The 22,844-nt window shown below is 52.9% G+C and overlaps 1 long non-coding RNA gene across 1 annotated transcript; it reads right to left on the reverse strand.

Annotated features, from left to right (window-relative positions):
• Window positions 1-16,059: 16,059 nt before the first annotated feature.
• On the reverse strand, window positions 16,060-18,497 carry LOC128820241 (uncharacterized). Its single transcript, XR_008440864.1, has 3 exons — window positions 18,416-18,497; window positions 18,232-18,315; window positions 16,060-16,708 (listed from the first exon to the last, which is right to left on the reverse strand). It is a non-coding gene; the product is annotated as an uncharacterized LOC128820241 (long non-coding RNA).
• Window positions 18,498-22,844: the final 4,347 nt, after the last annotated feature.

Raw genomic sequence — 22,844 nt, forward strand, 5'->3', positions numbered from 1 at the left:
TGATGGCATCATTTTGCTTTGCCCTCTTTTCATTTCAGCTTGACAAAGTGGATGAAACAATTATCTTCGTTATCATCCGGAGCAGGAGAAATGTGATAGCTGAGGATTTCTGCAGGTGCAGGGCCCCGGCTTGGGATCAAGGGAATGCAAAAATATGGTTGGGAATTTTGGGGTTCCCTCTGTCTTTTCTCTCTTTCTCTGACTGTGGCCTTGTGAAGATGGAGGGAGGCTCTCACCAAGCCTTGCAAGCCCTCCATCACCACGGCAAGAAGTAATGTCAGGAGCTCTCTGGAGAGAAAAGAGACCTGGGAGATGTCAATACATTTCCTATTCCAGCTTTTTTTCCCTCCCCTCTCCACACACACCTGTCCTGGAATGCTCTGTACCCCCAAAATAACTTTCTCAGGCTCCCAAACGCCTGACAAAGGTGATTGGGCAGGTGTAAAGGTGCAGCAGTGACTCTGTGTGTGCCTGTGCCTGCACACCCCGAGGCGTGTGAGCGTTGTACCTGATTTCCTGTGTCATTACACCCAGCACCAATCCCTCAGAGCTGGGCCCAGCCCTCCACGGCCACAACCTGGAGGCTGCCAGCTCGTCACAAACTGCTGCAGCCCAGAGCCCCAGCCCAGCTGCTTTTCCCACTCTTTAGGGCTGGCGGGTCCCTTTGCGGCCGTGCTGCCCGCAGAGGTTGCGTGAGGAAAGCCTTTCTCGTGGGCTGGGATGCAGATGGAAGCTGCCAGCTCAGGGTTTCAGTCCTGCCAGGCAGAAATGACAAAGTGCCCTCGCTGGCCATCTGCTTGCTGGCACTTGGCACTGCCCGGCGCTGGCGTGGCCGGTGCTGCTCAGGCTCTGGGGGGCTGGAGCTGTTTGTTCCTGAGCTGATTCGGGGTGACTGGGAGCAGCCCTTCACAGCCCTGCCGAGGCTCCTGGACAAATTGCTGCAATTCCTCACATGGTTTGAAGAGACAGAGACAGAGACAAGCCCAGCTCTTCCCACCACGTCCTGTTCCCTGCAGAGCCTTTCCCAAAGCTGGAGCTCAATCCTTGCTCCAGTCCACCAGCTGATGGAAGCCCTCCTGCCACATCCGGGCTGAGCCCAGGGGTTTTCTGCTGTGTTCAACCACCCAGCTACTCCCCCTTCCCAGTCAGGAGCTCCTGGAGCACCCTCTGTCAGCAGAGCTGGAATTAAAGTGCAGTTCCAGCCCTCAAGGGCAGCACTCAGCCTGCCCCATCACGCTGGCCTGCTCCTTGGGTTTACATACTCACAACTCCACCTCTTTTTTTGACACATTTTTGATGTTTTTGGGAATAGTCAAAGCCTTCCAGGATTTTACAACCACTGCTTCAGCCTTCTGAGTGCTCTTACTTACAGGTTGAGGCCTCTGTACACTGAAGCAGTCAGAGCACATCTAAGTAAGTTCTTGTGCCTCGTTCCTGACTAATACAAAACATGCTTGCCAGCCCGGATTCTGCATCAGGGCCCCATCCTCCTCCTCCCGGGGAAGGCTTTCTCTGCACGCTGTGACCTGAGCAGGCTTTCTCCGGGAGGGTGGGGAAGGAAGGGGAAGATAAATGCAGTTTGGCAGGACATTAAGGCAAAGCACAATATTGCCTTGTAACGCAGCTCCTATCTGATCAGCGGAGTCAAACGGTGCCGGGGCTGTGTCTCAGAGGAAGCGGAACCAGCTGCCCCCGTCAAGCTGATTGCTCAGATCCTCCCTGAGATATTCCTTCTGTCTGTGGGAGATACCAGCTGCTGAGGGATTCCCAGCATGTGCTGGGTGACCCCGGCCCAGCCCAGGCAGCCCCTTCTCCTGCCCCCACCCCTCAGGCTCCTCCAGGGGCACAGCGGGGAGGGGACAGCCACTGGCACGGGAACGGGGACAGCCACTGGCACTGCCATCCACCCTGGGCTTTCCCAGCACGTCAGGGGCTGAGAAAACACGGCCTGGCTTATCCTGGAGAGCAGGGGATGTGGGAGTGGGACACGGGGACTGCTTTCTCTCATAGTGAAAGAAAAGCTGCTGCTCTCAAATTGCTCCTTTAGTTTCCTAACACCTTCCTCCAGCCCTCGCAGGAGGCATTTCCTGCTCCTCTTGTCAGTTTGGAGAGTATCCTAGGAATTCATTCACATGGAAGGTGGGAAATGTGATGCGTTGGCAGAAAACATAGGCAGCAGCAGTCTCCAGTATAATAATAAGTTTCAGAATAATCTGCACAAATTTAACTAATTAACTCTCAGAGCGATCCCATGATACGAATGCCATGGAACAGGGAAAGGCTGAGGTCACCCAGCTCCAGGGCCTCCACACCACCCTCACCTCAGCAAGGGGTGCTGAACATGGCCAAGCCCCCCAGAACCTCCTTTCTGGGCAGGAGCTCCAGGACAGAGCCACAAATCCTGGTTAGCCTCAAACACATCAGGGAGAGGAGAAAAGGCTCTTGGAGCGACTCCTCCACCGTCAGGATAATTACAGCCAAGATTAGAACTGGGTGGAAAACAGGAGCATTTTACAAATGAAGGAACAACTAACTGTAGGGTGGTTTAATCATAATTAATGGGAAGACAGTGCTCAATGAGGAGCTGCACAAGGGCCTGGCTGCGGCTCGAGCAGCCGACGGTGATGGATCGCGGCTGCTCCCTAATCCCCGCTCTTTATATGCCCATTCTTCCTCATGTCCTTGCTCTAAGAGCTTTTACAGGTTTTACATCATGTGGTATCCAAGGGTGTTTAAGTGCCACGGTTTGATCCATGGGCTCTGGATTTGGGAGTGAGGGCAGGGCGTGCTGTCTGTGCTGCTCCGAGGGTTAACGCATCCCTCGCTGCGCATCCTGCGCTGCCAAACCCCGCTCCTGCCTCCCGCTTCCTCCACGCCTCGGCGCAGGAAATCCGCCATCTCCCGGCTCCAGATTTGGGGAACTTTGACATCCCCTAATGAGGTAAACACATTACTGTCATGTACAAACAAACAGCAACAAATTAGCAGCTGACACGTGCGGGAGCCGCGGCTCAGCAACGCGGCATCGTTGCACTCGTTACAGGCAATTAATGCCTGCCCGTGTCCCACTGCTGGCCTCTGGCTTCACCACCAGCCTCCATCTGCCTCCTCCTCGTGGGCTTCATCCCCCTCTGCCGTCCTCGTGGTGCAGGGCACGGTCAGGAGCAGCACAAGGCGCTGCTGGGAGGACCGGGAGAAGCCGCCTCAGTGCGTGGCTGTGGCCACGCGGAACTGGCGGGGCACAGGGAGGGTTGGGACTTCCCTGAGCGCCCGGCCTGGGCTCACATCCCGGGATCCTCACTTCCAGTCTCCTGCTCGAGGCCCCACCCCAGCTAAAACAGGCTGGGGAGGGGAGGGCTGGGAGGGAGAGATGGATATTTGACTTTGTTTCAGCAGAAGCCTCTCTATTAAGTGAGAGCCAGGACAGCAGGCCCACGGTCAAAGGGCTTTATTATAATAATTGCTTTGCAAGGGTGAGAGCCTCTGGATAAGAATCCAAATCAGTCATCACTCAGACTAATAATCACGAAAAAAGATAAATAAATAAAGGTAGGATCCAGCCAAAAAAGGAGCTCACATTATCAGCCATTAAACCAATAATCCATTAGTGCCCAAGGTTGCTGAATAATATAGTACTTTCCCAGCGCCCATAATTTATAGTGCAGACTAGAGAATAGACACGATTATTAGAGTGAGGGCTACTGGCTGACACATGATGCATGACCGTGTGGCATTGATCTTCACACAACAGGAAGGTGTCTAGACGGGAGATGTATGGCCCCCGCAGCCAGAGCGGGGCATATTTCATGCGGGGCCTAATGGAGTGGTGGAGGCCGTGATGGATGAGCCGCGGGCGCGCGGAGCCGCGCGGGCACGGCCCCGCTAATGCGTGACCCCGCCGCTGCCCGCGTCCTTCACTCGCTCGCCGTGACCTCGCGGAGAGGCAGGGACAGCGAGAGGCGCAGAGGGCGAGGGAGGGAAGGGGGGTGGAGGGGAGGAGAAGAGGAGAGAAGAAGAAAAATAAAAGATAAGGAGAGGGCGTGATGTAAATGAGCAATCTCGCCTGCCTCAGGCTCGCTGCACCGCTGCGCCGCTGCCTGTGGGGCGCGTTCTGCTCCTGGGTGTACGGGGTTACTCCTGGTTCACACAGGTGCTACTGAGAGCACCGAGAGAGCCCTGGGGTGCAAGTCTCGGCCTTGCTCGGGCTGCTGGAGCTCGTGGGACTGCCCCAAGTGAGCACCATATCCTGTGGGACTGACCCCAAATGAGCACCATATCCCATGGGACTGGCCCCAGATGAGCACCATATCCCGTGGGACTGACCCCAAGTGAGCACCATATCCCGTGGGACTGGCCCCAAATGAGCACCATATCCTATGGGACTGGCCCCAAGTGAGCACCATATCCCGTGGGACTGGCCCCAAGTGAGCACCATATCCCGTGGGACTGAACCCAAATGAGCACCATATCCCGTGGGACTGGCCCCAAATGAGCACCATATCCCATGGGACTGGCCCCAAATGAGCACCATATCCCGTGGGACTGACCCCAAATGAGCACCATGTCCTGTGGGACTGACCCCAAATGAGCACCATATCCCGTGGGACTGGCCCCAAGTGAGCACCATATCCCATGGGACTGACCCCAAATGAGCACCATATCTCATTTTATGGCAGGCCTGGTTCCTTGTCACAGCATAACCCCATGTGGGAGGGGATAGCTTTGGGGCCTTGTAGAGTCTCTCAAATGGCTCTGCCTGTGTCTGTCCTCAGCCCTAAACTGCAGGAACCCCATAACAGTCCTGCCAGGACCTCTGCAGCTCCTGGAAGGCTTCTCACCACCTGATCTGGGCATTTCCCTTCCCTGAACCAGGTACAAATCCACACAGATCCCTTGCTCCTTCCCCAAACCACGTACAAATCCACGTGTACCCCCCACTCCTTCTCCCAACCAGGTACAAATCCATGTGTAGCCCCTGCTCCTTCCCCAAACCACGTACAAGTCCCATTGCACCCCTTGCTGCGTTCCTTCCCCTCCATGTAAGGGCTCCAGCTCCCCGAGCTGCCTGGGAAGGAAAGGAGAGAATGGCCATTTACTGTGTTTCTTTTGCCATCTGGGCTTATTAAAAACTGCGCAGCAAATTAAAAATAGGTGGGAACAAAGATGGGGGAATGACATAAAGGGTTGCAGAAAATTCTCTGTGTACTTTTAAAAGCTGGAATTGCCATATGGACTGGCAGAGAGACATGTTTTACATTTCCACTGGTACATGACTGACATCATTTAGCATTAACTTCTATTTGAATAAAATGGTAGTAGACATTTAGGTAATATTACAGGGCAATAAATGTTTTAAAGAGCCTTGGGGGGATGCTCTTGAAACACAGTCCAGACCAGAACTCTAAAAATATGTCTTAATATATATTAACCTCTTTTAGGACTTTTGGCTCTCAAACAAATAATGGAGGACAGAGGGGCTTTTTTCCCCCCTCCCCTTTTACTTTCTGAATTAAGAGTCCCCAGCTATATTTTTCCCTCTTTCCTCTTTAGCTGTGCTGGGGAGAACATGAGGGAATGTAGTTAAAATTCAAAAAGGTTCCCCTTTATCATTACCATGAATCAACACAATAAATGAGCCCCTTCAGAGCACGGTAATAAGAATTTGATAAATCATCAGCCAAAAATTAACTAGATGTCAAAACAATCTTTGGGAAGTGTGATGGATTAGGGGCGATAGTGGCAATTAATCTCCCAGCATGAGTTCACAGGAGAGACTGAGCGGTGGGAGATGGATAGGGGGGAGACCAAGGCCTCACAAGGTCAGGACACTGCGGAAAGGAACGGGAGGCAGAGAGAGACGGAGAGAAGAAGAAAAAAATTCCACTGAGTCGGCAATCCCCGGCCCCCGGCAGCCGAGGTAGAGGTCAGTCACACGCCTTTGAAAGCCTCTCTGTCTCCAGCTGCTCCCGTGATGAGGCAAGCACTTTCTGCTCCTGCAATAAATGCCAGCAGCAGCTCAGGGTCCAGCTCTAAGCTGGAGAGAGCCAGAACCGGGAATGCTCTGCACTGATCCAGGGATGGGCGTCTGCAGGGAGACAGATCCCCCTTGGATGTGGGAATCCATCCCAAAAATCCATCCATCCATCCATCCATCCATCCATCCATCCCGCATCCATGCATCCATCCATCCATCCATCCATCCATCCATCCATCCATCATCCATCCATCCATCCATCCATCCATCCATCATCCATCCATCCATCCATCCATCCATCCATCCATCCATCATCCATCCATCCATCCATCCATCCATCCATCCATCCATCCATCATCCATCCATCCATCCATCCATCATCCATCCATCCATCCATCCATCCATCCATCATCCATCCATCATCCATTCATCATCCATCCATCCATCCATCCATCATCCATCCTTCCATCCATCCATCCATCCATCCATCATCCATCCATCCATCCATCCATCCATCCATCCATCATCCATCCATCCATCCATCATCCATCCATCCATCCATCCTTCCATCCATCCATCCATCATCCATTCATCATCCATCCATCCATCCATCCATCATCCATCCTTCCATCCATCCATCCATCCATCCATCATCCATCCATCCATCCATCCATCCATCCATCCATCCATCATCCATCCATCCATCCTCCATCCATCCCCCACCCACCCACCCAGGGCTGGCAGTGGGCCGTGTGGGCTCCCTGGCCGTGTGGACTCCCTGGTTCTACCTGAGCACCGAGGGCAGGAGGGAAGAGCTGCTGCTGCTGCCCGAAATCCCCGCCCAGCTGGAGGAGCCTCCCGGGGCCTTCCAGCTCGTGGGAAGGGCTGCACCCTGCCAAAGGCAGCTGGAGCTGGGCAGTTCTCCTGCCCTCCACCTCCCTCGGCCCAGCTGGGTCAGCAGGACCCTCTGCCCGCACCAGGAGAGCAGGGGAGGGCTGGCACAGTGGCACTGCTCGGTGCAGGTACCACGGAGGAAGGTTTTGGCTCACCAGAGGTTCGGCTCCTCCAGCACCACCCCGGATCTGGCAGGGACCCAGGGGCTCCGGCCCTTGCTCGCAGCCTGGAGGTGCTGCAAGGAGACAGTCCTTGGCTTCTGCATTAAGATAAAGCAAAATGTTTGCTGTGTCCTCTGAATGTGCAAATCCAGCTCCGGAGCAGTCCGGGAGTCATTCCTCCGCTGAGCTGGGGCTGCCCACTGCTGCTGCTCTCCCTTCCCTACAGATCTGCAGCTCTGTGAACAGAAACTCGGTGACACAACAGGACTGGCTCGTGATTACCCCTGGTTAGAGGCTGAGCCTCCCCGAGCTTTGACTGCTTCACTCCTGCATGCTCACACTGTTGGTAACACCTTCCTCAAATATTTGCATCCTTAAGAAGCAGCAGCCTTTTTTTTTCCCCTTTCTTTTCTTTTTTTAATTGCATCTTTCACGATTTCCCCCGGGTTGCTCACACAGTTCTGTGCAAGAGACAAATGCCTGGCAAAGGCTGGGACGGTGCTGGCTGCGTGGTGCACGTCAATGTCAGCGAGATTTCGGGAGGGGGAGAGGGAAGCAAGCCCCCGCCCAGCTGGAATGCTCTCCCACAATGCCTGTCTCTTCTCAAGACAGACAGGCCTTGGATGGGACAGATGTTTCCACCCAAAAGCAGATGTGAAGATGTTACTTTCCCAGGGAGGAATGCGGTGGGGTTTATTATTAACCAACAGTCCCCACATGACAGATTCCCTTGACCAACAGTTGGAAAATCTGGAAAAACACGGAGCTCTCTAATCCAAGTGGTGGCAGGAAACGGCCAGCCCTGACGGACTCTGCTGATTTATTATTATTAATTACAACCTGGAAATGACCAAAAACATCTGGGGGAGCCGAACATGGAAGAGAAAGAAAGCTTGAGCAGAGGGGCCAAATGCTTGATTCCGTGCTGGGCTCAGAGTGCTGCTAAACTTCAGGAGCAGCTCTTGGAAAGGCTCTGGGCAGGCTCAGAGGCAGCCGAGGGAGGGTCCGGGGGGGCAGCAGCCCCAGGGGTCACCCAATAGCAGCAGCCCTGCAGCACACGGGTACCCGAGGAGCACAAAGGGCTGCTCATCCCCCAAAAGCTGAGGCCGTGTCCCCCTGAGGGCCCCCCCCAGCCTGCCCAGCACTGGAGGGGTGAGCAGAGCGTGGGCAGCCCCCGTGGGTGCCCGTGGCAGCGCAGGAGCGGCGTCGCCGTCCCCAAATCTGTCCCTCCTGCTCCTAGCCCAGCTGGGGCCTGTCACTGTCACCCTGCCGAGGCGACGCACGGCCCTGCTGCTCCAGAGCTCTGTGCCCGTGGCTGAGGGGGAGCTGCAGTCGTTGTTTCAGAAACGGGGTCTCCAGCAGCTCCACGCTTGGCAGGTGCACGCGGAGTTTGCTGAACCGATGGGCCGGTTCAGCTTCACTCAAAGCTTTGGATTTCTTTAGTGCTTTCGCTCTGTGGAACTATCCCACTTCCAGATTTTAAACCAAACATCGAGTCAGCCATTATTTGGTGTAGAAGAAGCCATTGCCTGCTGCCAGCCCCACCTCAGGGAGACACGGACACTTTCCCACCAGGTACGGAGAGCCCCTGCCACGCAGACGCAGCTGTGGTGATCCCACGACCTGAGAGCTCCTAAAACATCTGTTTATATTTTCAGAGCAGTACTAACATTGTCAGACCATGGCAAATCTCCTTAATTTTCATAGACATATGTATAGCACACAAGCCAAAATACACTTAAAATGGGACATGTCAGAAAACAAACAACCATTAACTGATGAAATAGAAAGGAAGTTGGTTCCTGCACTTTCCCTCTCCCACACACATCCCCTGCAGCCACAGGTCCGTCATCTCCTCGTGACTCCCTGCTCAGGCTCACGCCCAAAAACTTCTACAGGAAAATGCAGACACTTCCGATGGCCAAAGTGTCCATCCCTTTCTAAGGGAGCTTTCAAAGAGGCACAACATCCATGGGAAAAATCAGCCTCACCCCACCTTGCCTCCACAGATCTATTTGTAGAAATTGAACCTGAGCAGGTTCTTGCCACCCCTGCCCTTTCCCTAATTTACACTGCGAGGAACATCCAGCCCAAACCCGAGCCTGGAGGTGAGCAGAGGTGCCCCCTAATTGGGAACAGCAACTCCAAGGGGCTTTTCCAACGAGGTGCAGATTTCTCTGGCACACGTTGTCAGAGCTGAAGGCAGCATAATGAAGTCCAGAACTTTTAGGTTTCCCCTTTAATATATCCATCATGTCTAGATCCATTATTGACATGTTGACTTTCTTGTTTCTGATTTAAGCTGCCAGACTCGGTAAAATTGCCTTGACAGCTTTAGCATTTGTGGCAGAACACTGACATGATGTTACTTACAGCTAATTAAAGTTGAGAGCATAATAAACAATCTTGGGATCCTAGCAACCCACTTTCCCCGGGTATGGAGTTTGCTGGATCTTGACCCCAGATCTTTGAAGCTCCAGCAAATTCTTTGAGTGACCTCCCTGCTCCCAGGGCGCTGCCTTTGGGGAGCAGGGCTGGATAACACCAAAAACGCCTGAGCATGGCTTGTCCAGAGACATGGGGAGTGATGAGAGACAGGGAGGGGGAACTGGTGAGGAAATGAGACCCTGGGAGGTGCTGGAAGTGGGTTTGTAAGGCCATTTCACCGAGGAGGAACGGGCCAATGGGTTACAGCTAATTAGCAACGTGATGAAAGCCAGCGAAGGAAAATTCAGACTGATTACCAGGAAATCTTTCCTCTGGTGAGCTCTGCTGGGCTGCAAAACCCTCTCTGGAGGGAAGCAGAGCAAAGCACGGCGCTGAGCTGTTGAGGACTGATGGACAGAGCCGTGTGAGCCTGGGGAGGGCCCTGGGGGAAGGCTGAGTGTGAACCAGAGATTCACAGGAGCAGACTTTGCGTGGCTGCTCCAGAAGGTCCTGGAAACTTTCACTGCATCAGTTCTCTCTCCTTTCCTCCCTCGTGCCATCTCCAACCCAGCTGCTTCGCACACAGGAGCCCCTCACGGTGTGAAATCACTCACACACAGAAGAGAAAGGTCAGGTCAGTCCAGGGCAAGATCTCACCTTCCCTTCTGATGAACACCTTTTTGTTATTTATTTTGTTATAACAACAAAAGAATGAACCTTGCCATACACAAATCAGATTCTCAGAGCTGACTCAGCCAGCAAAATCAGCATTTTTTCTTGTCTGCAGGGAATCAAAAATCACTACTCACTTGTGCAGAATCAACTGCAATTTGAGGTGAATTAAATCCAAAATCTCCCTCTGTTCCTACAAATGACTGACATGCCTTCTTTATTGCCAGTTTCTTGAGTGCTATTGGACTGATTTCTCCCATTTTCACTGAATCTCCTCATTCTGCAAAGTAGGGCAACGACAACATTTCACATCTCCTGCAAAGACTCAAACGCAGTGACACCCTCGCTGTGAGTCACCAGAGCCACTGAACGCCGTGGTTCGAGCAAACAAAGGTGAAGCTGTGCTCAGTGGGAAACGGGCAGGTTCCAGCACGTTCCTCTGCCTTTGTGCATGTGAGCAGCGACTGCTGAATCACAGCGAGGTGATGATGCAGCTGACATGTCCAGAGAGAACCTGGAACTGGCTTAGCAACCCAGCACAAAGGCTGTGCCTGCTCTTAATCTCTTAATTCACCTTAAACCTGGCTCTGAAACCGAAGCTCTGTTCTCACAATGATTTACTGCGCTGACAGAGCCTTCTAGACTTTTTTATAGAGACAAAACTTCTGGGCACAGACAAGGCCCTGGAGGTGAAGCAGCCACTCATGAGTGAGAGAAAGGACCTGGTGAGAGAAAGGACCCGAGTCCAGGCCCTGCTTGCACGCTGGTGCACGTGTGACCACTGCAGGAACCCCAAGAACATCCATTTTATTCCCTGTTTTTTACTCCTCTCAGTCTGCAGCGGCACGGTGTCCTTGGAGCAGCGCGTAGGGACAGGCGGATGGCAGAGGCCAGCCAAGGAAAAGGTGCTCACTTGCAGGAAGTCTGGGTTTACCAACCCCCAGCCAAATCTGGGGCTCAAACCAACCCCCAGCTCTCTGCCCCCCAGTAGTCACAGCTGGGCTCAGCCTTTACCCAGGCTGACATTCCCACCACCACATCCCAAGGCTTTTCCAGTGGTGGCCCTCAAAACCAGCAACAGAAGCGTATAAAAGTTTAGAGCAGAGCTTTATGTGAGGTTCCCAGAAAAACCCAACCCAAACAACCACCCCCAGCCCAGCCCTGGGTTTAGTCTGTGGGGTGGGAAGGGTTTCACCTCTGTGGCAGCAGGAAGCCACGTTGCCAAATACCTGCCACGCTTGCAGGGATGACAGGAATCCATCCCAACAGCGATGGAAACAAAACAAAGCCCTGCACAGCCACCTCAGCATCGACACTGGAAGTGTTTATAAGTGAGAGCCCGCAGTCCTGGTGTCCAGGAAAGCTGAGTGATTGCATCCTGACATTCCTGCTGCCACGGAACAAGCGGCGTGGCAGGTACAACTGGTAACAATTTTCTGAAATTACAGAAATTTCTCGTTGTTTTCTTTTTCCGTAGTTAATAGTTCTTTTGTCCCGGCTCTAGACATTTTGCTAATCAGTTTCTATCATATGGGAGCTATCAGCAGAGACAGTCAAGCCTGGGGATATGTAAAACCTTTCCATTGCCTGAAGAATCCAAGGAGACCTTTGACACTTGCCAAATTCCCTTGCAGGGGAAGGGTAAGGGAATAAACTCAGAGCCAAAATCTGCAAAGTTGTTTCTTCATCAGCCTTTAAACAGAATCTTAAAATTTTCCTCTGCTCATGTCATGTTTTTATGGGGCAGCAACAACCGAGGGACTGCTTTGCTAAGGCCGCTTCTTTCTACCCTCTCCAGCCTCCTAGGGAAAAAACAACCCCAAAACCCAACAAAAACCCACCCTGCCACTCATGAAGCCACGTGAGGGGCTGAGGGGAGGTGCCACAGCAGCTTCACAGTCCAACTCCTCTCTTCCCTTTCCTACTGAAACCAATGGAACACGGAAATTGGGGAAAGTGAACCAAGGCAATTGGAAGCAACGGGGCAGAACCCCCGGTGCGTGCTGCAGGGCTGAGCTGCAGGCACAGAGAGCCCCTGGCACTGCTGCTGCAGGGAATTCATCCCTGGAGCCATCCCTGAGCCCGGCTCTGCCCTGCTGAGGCTGCTCCTGCCGGGCTCCGGGCTGGGACAGGGAACAGGATCATCAATCCTCACGTGGGCCTGAATAAACCACCCCTGTGCCACTGCAACTGTATCAAACCTCCTCCAAAAAGTCACTTCGAGGTCACTGTTTTTGTCCAGTATTTCAATACATTAAATGCAATTACTTCATTGTTGATTTACCTGTCATTAGAGGCATGTGTTTGAACATGATTTATTGAGTGAGTTTTGTGCCAGTTGACTTGCAATAGATTGCACAATATTCAAAAAGGCTCATTTGCTTGGCATTACATTAGAAGCAGGGTGATTGCAACACAAAGCAATGTAAATGAGTTCTGAGAGGCTCCATCATTCATGTTGTCATGTACTGAATCCTATTATTATTTATTACCATAATTGTACTGTGTTTCCTGGGGCGATAAATTAGGACTGATGGGTCCCGCTGACAGCCAAGGACTGGACTCGCTCTATATAATTTAATAGGGATACTGTTGGATCTCTGCTCGGAGGAGACTTAGGCAGGAATTTAGTAACTAAGCAAAATCCTTTCTTAAAAAAATTAAAAATAAAATAAAAGCAGTGAGGTTCCCCTCACCCCCCTTCTCCCTTGGCAGCAATTTAAGTCTTGATAAAAGCTGCAAAGGAAATGGGAGCACTCTGTCTTTCATAATAGGATTGTTAAAAAAAATCACTGCCCTGTGTCACAATCTGTTTTCTGCTCCCTGCTGACAGGCAGCCTCCCGTGCTGGGAACGCGGGGACAGCCGGTGGCTTAAAGGGACAGCGGGGACAGCTCCGGGCCCGCAGCGCCAGCGCAGCCTCGCCTCCCCTGCCGCAGGAGCTGTCCCCAGGACGGCTCTGGGCAGCCGGGCAGGTTCTCCCCACACCTCACACCCAGGGCCACAAACGCCCCCAGACCCAGCCTTTCCTCAAGTCCTCAGAGGGGGCTGTCGATGGTCTGGGGGATGTCACCTCCCTCCGAGGGGCTCCCAGAGAGTTCCAGGGGTTCCTCTGAGCCCTCCTTCCAGGGATTCACCTGGAGCTCCCCTTCAGGGATTCACCTGGAGCTCCCCTGCCAGGGATTCACCTGGATATTCCCTCCCAGGGCTTCACCTGGAGCTCCCCTGCCAGGGATTCACCTGGATATTCCCTCCCAGGGCTTCACCTGGAGCTCCCCTTCAGGGATTCACCTGGATATTCCCTCCCAGGGGTTCACCTGGAGCTCCCCTGCCAGGGATTCACCTGGATATTCCCTTCCAGGGGTTCATCTGGAGCTCCCCTGCCAGGGGCTCTGCAGGCAGCCCAAAGCTCTGGGGGACTGTGTAGTTGAGATCCTGGGGATATTTTCAGCATCGCTTTGGTAACAACCTCCCAGCTCAGCCCTGCTCTCTCTGCTGGAGCTTCCTTCCCATGCCCTGGAATTCTCAAGGCCTGAAGGGCCAGGGCAGGACTCAGGCAGTACCAAAACCCCTCTGGAGAGCAAAGGCAGCACACGGGTGGGACCACAGCTCCAGCACCCACCACCTGTTGGAACTGAGGAGTTCCCTCCTCCTAACCCTGGGTGCTCCAGAGTGCAAAGCACAAGGATGAGACACAAAACTCAGCTCTTATTTTATATTCAGGCGCCAAAAGCTCTGAGCGGGACAACTACAGGGGAAATAGGGAAAGAATGTCTGAGGTTCTGATATTTAGATTAAGATTCAACAACAAAATTCTTCTTTCCAAGCTTTTAAACACCACCAATACTCAGTTTTTCTTCTACAGTTCTTGTAAAGACACTCAGAGTTGCAGAACCTCAGAACTGTTGGGCTAGAACAGGTTAATGGTCCCTACAGTCCTGTATGTTGTATTTGTGAGCAACCAAATGTCCATAAATCCTCCTAGTGGACAATTTTATAGAATAATCAACACATCAGGGATATTTCCTTCTAACCTTCCCTGAGTTAGTGACTGGCTTATGCCCTGAGGCATGAGAGCTTATTGACTGGATCCATCTCTTGTTCGAGTCAATAGTTATCTGTCAATTCAGGTCAATCCAAATGAGATTTTATCGACAGGAGAAGCTACACAAAATGTTGCCAAAGTGTGAGAAAATGACAAGGCACCCCTACCTTCCTCAAGCCATCTGTCAGCGAGAGAAACAACCTGCACTGGTTTTACAGAGAGACCAAGTCGCAGCTCCATCGAACAGAAATCGTCCTTGATTTGGCTCCATCGACTTCATTGAGCTGAGCTCTGCTCAGCACAAACAAGATCCATCCCGTGCCTCCACGGGCACCGTCAGGAGGAGCACCAGTGCATTAAGAGGTTGCAAAGCCATGATGGTGTTAGAAAGGGGGCAGTGCAGTGATCCTGCGCTGGCAGAGGGCAGAGCTGCCCCCACAGCTGCTGGCCTGGGCTCCCCCCTGTCCCTGCTGCTGCAGCCCTGCCCTCCCACCCCGCAGACACATGAGCCTTGTCACTCACACATCAAAGGCGCTCTGCGCTCGCCCCCTCGCAGCAGTGACACATTTTTGGCCCGGCGCAGCACATTAATAGAGCTCGCTGTCAAACACGGGGCTCGCAGACAATGCGGGGATTGTCCGGGCCCGTGGGCAGATCACCAGGTAACGCGATGCAAGAGCTATAAAGTATCTCAAAGACACCAGCAAAAACCACAGAGCCCGGGTTAGAAGAGAGCCTTGCGGTTTGTGGGGATTTTTTTTTGGTATAAATTCTGGAACAGACCCTGGCATCGGACTCGGTGGGGTTTCCAAACCCAGCCTGGTTTGACAGGCACATTTCCTTGAGTGGGGCAGTGTTTCCTTTCCTTCTCCAGTGTCTCCTTCCCAGCACATTCTCCCCATCCTTCATTTCATTGCTTGGAACAAATGCCAGGCCCAGTCCAGGTGTTCTTGTGGCACCAGGGACAGGGTTTGAACTCCCCCCCCGTGCAGGTACAGCACTGTTCACCAGAGTGTCTCGCCCCAAACCAAACAGGCCCTGCCCCACCTGGCACCATCCAGGCCATGGCTGAGCTCCAGGAGCCCTTTGGCTCCAGCCCTGTGGTCACTGCATGTCCATCAGTGAGGGTCAGCCCCGGCCTGGAGTGACACTGGGGACACAGCAGAGCCTGCACACCCCCTGAAGGGGTGGTTGTGCTGCTTTGGTGAGCTCCCAAAAATCCATCCATCCATCCATCCATCCATCCATCCATCCATCCATCCATCCATCCATGGATCCATCCATCCATCCATCCATCCATCCATCCATCCATCCATCATCCATCCATCATCCATCCATCCATCATCCATCCATCCATCCATCCATGGATCCATCCCTCCATCCATCCATCCCTTATCCATCCATCCTTTATCCATCCTTGCCCACCCCCAGGACCATTCCCATGCTCCCGAGTGCAGGATGAAGATCTGGAGCGTGTCCCTGTCACTTCTGGCCATTTCCAGCAGCACAGCAGCCGCTGCTCCCCATCTCTTCCTTTCAGAGCCGTTTGCAGCTGAGCCATTTGGAGTGGCCGATGGATGTGAATGCAGCGTTTACAGCCGTTGTTTCTGCCTCTTTTGTGGAACGCGTCCCCAAATCTCTGTTACTGCCAGCACAGACCCCTCTCCCCAGTCACGCACTTGTTTAGGCTCTGATCCTTTCATTAGCAATGGAGAAATGTGGGCCCTTACATCTGTTAGCAAGCATAATTCTAGACAAATACAACTTCTTATCAAATAAGCCTGCAATAAATGTTTCATGAACAGAACCCTTCAATAGAACTCCCAACACTAATTTAATGAGAAGTATCAAATGAATTTTTTTTTTATTCTGATATCTCCCCTGAGACAAATGATACTTTGCAGGCCTATTTTTAACAAATGAATTATTGACTTAAACTGGCACAATTAATCACAATATAATGGGATCAGGGGATGTTAGAGGCTCATTCAGCACGGCAGATGATGAGTACTGACTCTTCCAAGAAATGAGGCTCTTTAATCACTCCCAGATTAACAGCTACATGCTTTCAAATTTCAATCACAGGGAACTGCCAGTGTGGAATGAAAAGGGCCCACTCCAGCAGGAGCAAAGGAAGCAGGAGGATTTCTCACCCCATTGGAGCCCTGCTGCTTGTTGTCTCAGAAATGGGCACCCAGCTTCCCTGGGGAGAGATCAGGAACTAAATTGTGCTGCATTTCCAAGAGTATTTCCTTCCAGTCTTCATCAGGTAAGAATTTGGTTCCAGGACAGAGCTCACAACCCCTCAGGCTGTTTAACACTTGCCCTGGTGGGAAAATCTTCAGGGCTTAATAGAAAAAAACCCTCTTCATCAACCCCCTCCTCGCTAGGAACACTGTTCTCTGAAGCTTTTGGGTGTCCCTGCCAGAGGTGCTGCTTCACTGCACCCCACGAGCACCAAAGGTGTTGGTTGGAATTGTTTTCTCTTCCTTCAGCTTTTACCCGAGAGCGTGGAACGGTCTCCAGGAGGATTTCACTGCAGGAGAAGCATCCAGATTATCCTCTTGATACAGACCCCCCTCCAAGTGCTTCAGCAGGGAGAGGTGCCAGTTTTGTGTCCCCTTGAAGCTGAGGAGGAGAGTTCCCCAGCCAGCTTTGCTGTGCCCACCACGAGGCTTCAACAGCTGCACGTCCTCAAGCGAGGAGGAAACCCTGCAGCTCCCGTGATGCTGAAATCCACCCAGGGAAGGGGGACGGCTATTTGCAATGGGAAAGCAGTGGGAAAGAGGCTGGGGAAGGTGGCAGATGCAGTGGGTTGTGCCAGACTTTTTCAACAAGTCTCAGTGTCTGCGAGGAAGAGCGAGGAGATGGGAGCTGAGACGGGAGCGAGCCCTGCCTGCGCCTGAACGTGCCGGAGCTCCTCAGAAGCAGCTCTGCTGTGCCGTGGGGCAGCTCCCGGGGCTCCAGCACCCAAAATCTCCTCTCCACTTGAATTGATAGGCCTGTGAGGGCGGCAGGGCTGGTGGGGCAGAGGTCCTGTGCTCCCTGTGCTGGAGGAAGCACGGGGATGTTCGCAGCAGTGCTGGGCACGTTATCATCTGCTGGTTCCATTTAACAACTTCTCACAACATATGCAGTTTACATTACGGTATCCTGCACATGTAGGCTTTGGCTGGGAATATCCTCCAGAGCTCGGGATTTATGGCCATGCAAATGCTCAGGGAGGCGAGGAGCAGGCCTGCCAAAGCGGGGAAAAGGAAAGCCTCCTTTGTTCCTGCTTCTGGGTCACGTTAACCCCAGCCCTGCCGTGCTGCAGCACAGGGAGTGCTGCTGCTCGTCCTTTCCACAGCAATTCCCCAAATACCAGCATCTCACACACATTTCCTTGGCTTCCATGGGCAGCTGGAGCTGGGCCTCTGAGAAAAGATCTGCTTTCAGCCAAGCTGTCTTTTCCTTTCTCTGCAGGCCTGGCATGACAACAGGCCTGGCTCTGTCATCGCTCCCCAGCCCTGCATCCCTTGGGGAGTCTCTGGAGTCCCAGCAGTGCCAGCAGTGCCCTCGGGCAGCAGAGGAGCTGCTGTGGGCAGAACTGCACGGGCACGGGACGAAGAGTTTGTTCTTAGTGCCCCTCTCCTTCATTTCAGGGAAAAAAAAAACGGGAGAAAAGTTCGGTGTGGCACAAGAAGAGGATTGAAGAGAATCTCTCTGTCCATCCTTTCAGCGTAGAATCTGAGAGTCATGGATGGTCTGGATTGGAAGGACTTTACAGCTCATCTCATCCCATGGCAGGGTCAGGGCTGCTCCAAGCCCTGTCCAGCCTGGTCTGGGACCGGATTAAGGGGCAGCCACAGCTTCTCTGGGCACCCTGTGCCAGGGCCTCACCCCTCACAGGGAGGAATTCCTGCCCAAAATCCCATCTAAACCCTCTGTGGGTCCATGTGAAGCTGTTCCCCCTCGTCCTGTCCCTCCAGTTCCAGGGCAATCAAACCTCAATCCCAAGGTTCCTGTGGATACACAGTGAGGATCATTATCCCTCCTTGCCCAGCTAGGCCCAATTACCTGGGCTCTGGGCTTGTGGCCCCCCCGTTGCCCTTGCCCAGATCTGGCTGCTGCCCAGGGCCGTGGCCCGGGGGAATTGCAGGTCTGAAAAAGGCACAGAAATCCCAAGAGCTGCAGCTCCAGGAGCTCCATTTCCCCTGAGGGCACAACCAATAAAGGCCCAAGCGCGGCAGCAATCTGTCACCTGTCAGCTGGGGGCAAAGCTGGGGGGAAATGAATTCTCAAGTGCAATTCCAGCAGCCTGTTGATCCAGAAGCAGGGAATGGTGGGGATGGATCCCATGGGAACGGGACCCGCGTGTTTCCTCCCTGCCTGCTTTTCACAGCGCACCTGAGGAATGTTGGAACTGCAAAATCACGGGATGCTTGGGCTTGGAAGGGACCTTAAGGACCGTGTCCTTCCGTGCCGTGGGCAGGGACACCTTCACAGGAGCAGGTGGCTCCAAGCTGGCCTTGAACCCTTCCAGGCTGAGGAATCCACAACTCCTCTGGGAAACCCGTGCCAGGGCCTCACCACCCTCAGGGGCAAGAATCTCCTCCCTGTATTTCATCTCAATCTACCCCGTAATTCTGCCTTTTTTGGAGCTGTTTTCAGTGCTAGGCTGGATTGTCGGCGCACGCCAATGAAGAGATTTTCATGGATTTAGGAGGTGCAATCTCATTTTATACCCACAGGTAACAGGAAGAGCAGTGGCCCCATGGAATAGGAGGGTGAAAGCAGCAGGAAAGGGACATCCCCAGATTCAGAGGCCTGTGAGCTTTCAGCTAAGAAAGGGAAGCAAGTTTATGCTCCTTGGGAATGTTTATTATTGCAACAGTTTAAAAATGAAATCGCGTATTTGTGAGAAAAATATGGTTGAAGTTGTTCCTGTGTGGGTAGAAATGACCCACATTCCTACTTCTCTCTTAATTTTTTAATAAGCTGATTCATTCCCTGCATGACATCACTACATGCTCATACCTTTATCAAAAAACATTAATAAAATATTCACTTGTATTTGTTTACCAAAAATGCCTTTTATGAAGATGAAATATTTCTAAAATCTGCTCATTTATGTTTTTCACCAAGCAATATACTAAAAAAAACAAAACATAATTTGTGTTGGTGAAACTCAAAGAATTTTGACAGCAGCAACAACAACTTGTTTTGTGAAAATCGCTTTTGAGGCGGAAAAAAAGCAATTCTTTCAGACGCCACCATTAAATATTATCTATTTTTTAAACCAGCCTGTTCTGTGTGTGCTCCTCGCTGAACGCTGCGTCCTTGGTGCCATCTGAGGCATCGGAGCACAAAGCAGGACAGGCAAAGTTTTGCTACAGAAACCACAATTATTTGTGGCATGTTATTCACATAAATAGAAATAAATATGTTTATTTATATAAATAAACATCGATCTAAGTATCTATATAAATATAAACAGATGAATATAAACATAAACATAGAAATAGAAATAGAAATAGAAATAGAAATAGGAATAGAAATAGGAATAGAAATAGAAATAGAAATAGAAATAGAACTGTAAATGTAAATATAAACTTGCAATTGCTCGTGATGTGTTATTCACATCAATGTAAATAAATAAATTTATTCCTATAAATTAAAATAAAATAAAAATAAAAACCTGCAATTGCTCGTGGTGTGTAATTCATTCCCTGATTGTTTATGCCAACACAAAATGGAGCAACTGAGCACAGAAAGGCCCCCTTCCCCTAGCCTTGTCCTGCAAATCAACTGGTTTTGTGCAGCAAGCTGGGGCTGGGCTGGCAGGCAGCGCCTGGCTCCCAGGAGCACGCCTGGCTCCCTGCAGCCCTGCAGGGAGGAGAATCCACACTCCTCCCGACTGACAGGTGCCACGGCGATCAATAAGGGCACAGAAAACTGTCTGAAACCGCAGCTGAAGTTGCTGTTGGACAATTTTGGCAAACAAAGGCAAGTCCCCGCTGCGGGCAGTGAGTGACGCGGGCATCGTCACGCGGTGATCGATCCCAGCCCGGCACAGCCCGGGAACCAGCTGGCCCCGGGGCACGCGGCACCGGCAAGGATCGGGCACAGGGGACTGGCTTCATCCGCCAGCAGGTGTTAAGTGAATTCCTCCAAAAGGACGAGATCCCTTCTTCCGCTGGCTTTGGGATGAATTAGCGCGAATTCATAATCCATAAATCCTGGTGGCAGCGGAACAGCATCCCTCCTGTTGTTATTTATTTTGAGATTTTCACTGGGGCAATAGCTTTACGTTTGACATTTATATAGGTCACAGTGAGCTAATAGCCATCTGCCATCTGGGGACTTTTATAATGAACATTGCAGAAGACTATGAAACAATCTCTGGCATTTCCGATGCGAGCAGAAGCTGAAATAGGGTTGATCTTTACAATATGCTCTGCTGTCTCTGCTCAGGTCTGCATTAGTCATTTGCCTGGCCTTGCTACACTCGCACACGCGCTCGCACATATGGGGAGGGTGGGTTCAGCGTTTAATACCAACAGTTAATCACCAGGCGCATGAAAAACACCCAATACCTTCCTGCACGGCTGTAAAAGGCCCCAGTTCACCTGAAAACTCTTCATACACCTCAGAAATATTGGTGAGCCCGCAGCACATCAATAAAACAGGCACAGAGACAGCTCCGGCGCTGGCCTGGCTGTGGTGCCTCCACGGGAAGGCTCTGCTGCGAGGTCACAGCCCTCAAAACACACCCAGGCTGAACAGAAACGGGTAAGAACGGGCAGAATTCCCAGGGAAACACCCCCAGACAGGCGCTGGGGCACAGAGGCCCTGCTCCATGCCAGCCTTGGGGCAGAGAACCAGCCCCGACCATTTCCCAGGTACCAGGTGCACCCAGGGTTGGAAGCAGCAGAGCCACCTCTGCAGGTGCTGTCCTCACCCTGAGGGGCACAGCCTGGAGCTGCTCCTGGGCAGGACAGCCTGTGCCACCTCCCTGGAGCTGCTCCTGGGCAGGACAGCCTGTGCCACCTCCCTGGAGCTGCTCCTGGGCAGGACAGCCTGTGCCACCTCCCTGGAGCTGCTCCTGGGCAGGACAGCCTGTGCCACCTCCCTGGAGCTGCTCCTGGGCAGGACAGCCTGTGCCACCTCCCTGGAGCTGCTCCTGGGCAGGACAGCCTGTGCCACCTCCCTGGAGATGCTCCTGGGCAGGACAGCCTGTGCCACCTCCCTGGAGCTCCTCCTGGGCAGGACAGTCTGTGCCACCTCCCTGGAGCTGCTCCTGGGCAGGACAGCCTGTGCCACCTCCCTGGAGCTGCTCCTGGGCAGGACAACCCCTGCCACCTCCCTGGAGCTGGCTGGGATGGCAACACCTGCACTGCCTGGCACCTGCGGGCACCGTGCTGGGGTCAGCAGCTCCTGCAGAGCTGGGCAGTGAGAGAGGCAGGGCTGGGCAGCACTGTCTTTGCTGAGCTGTGCAAGCCACCTCCAGGAGCTGTGAGCCAGCCCAGGCGTCCTGAATTTCGGGTCAGCACTCTGAGAGCGAGGCTGGCCCTTCTCCTGTACCTGGTGCTGCACCAGGGCTGTGGGAAAGGGCACCATGTGCTCAGGCACAGGAGAATATCCCAATATCCCATGTCAATTAGTCACTCTTCAAAAAGCCTCCTCGGGGGGCCAGGCTCCTTAATGCTGCATGTTCCTCCTGAGTTCCCCAAGCCTCCCCAGGCCTCGAGGTAATAAATTACATTTGTCTGTGCTGCAGCAGCAGCAGCCTGTCCGAATCCTCCTTTCCATGACTCAACTCATGATGAAATGCCTATTTCCTGGTGCTGAGATCTGTGAAAATTGGTCTTTCCAGCCTCCCTCCCAAGGGCTGTGCCTCAGCCAAGTGTCCGGGGGTCCCTTTGATCAGAGGAGCTCTCTGCCTTCCCCGTGCCCTGGCACCGACGCCTGCTCCTGGGGTGTTTATTAATTGTATTTTGTCTCCCAAGGACGGCACACAGAGCGCATTTGAAATCCAATCCCCTCTCGTGGGGCTGCGGGACGGGAACCAGGGGGTGCCTGAGCACTGCCCAGGTTTTGACCTGGTCCTGGAAGGACTCAGGTTACTGAAAACGCTGCGCTGGCTCCCACAGGCATCAATCTTCTGGGCCGTGACCTCTGCAGAGTTCGGCTGGTGACAGCTTCAGGAGCTCCAGGCTCAGCTGCCGCCACCAAGGCTGATGGGCAGAGGGGCCAGTCCGGCTTCCAGCAGCATTCCCAGCTGCTCTGCCTCTGTCCAGGTGTGGGGACACCGTGGGGACACTGTGGGGACACCTGGCAGCCCCTCGTGGCCCCAGCGCTGGCCCTCAGTCCGGCGGAGCTGCCCCTCACTCAGCCCCGGCCCTGCCTCATCCCCTCCCTGCTCCCTGCACTCCCTCCCAGCGCTGCCCCCGGTGTCAATCACACCTATTTTAATGTGTTAACTTTCTAAATCCACTCTTGTGCTCACTTAACAATGAGCTGCTTTGATCAGGGTAATACCAGCAAAACCAACAGACCCGAGCCCCTCCGCCCCTCCCCTGGAGCACAGCTCACCAGGCCTCGGCCTTGTAAAACCAAAGCAATTGCAGCCCTTAATTTTATTTCCTTTATGTTCAGGCCGTTAGGTGCTGGTTCTGATTAGGGACATT

Source organism: Vidua macroura, chromosome 28 (genome assembly GCF_024509145.1).
Source record: "Vidua macroura isolate BioBank_ID:100142 chromosome 28, ASM2450914v1, whole genome shotgun sequence".
Classification (NCBI taxonomy): Eukaryota; Metazoa; Chordata; class Aves; order Passeriformes; family Viduidae; genus Vidua; species Vidua macroura.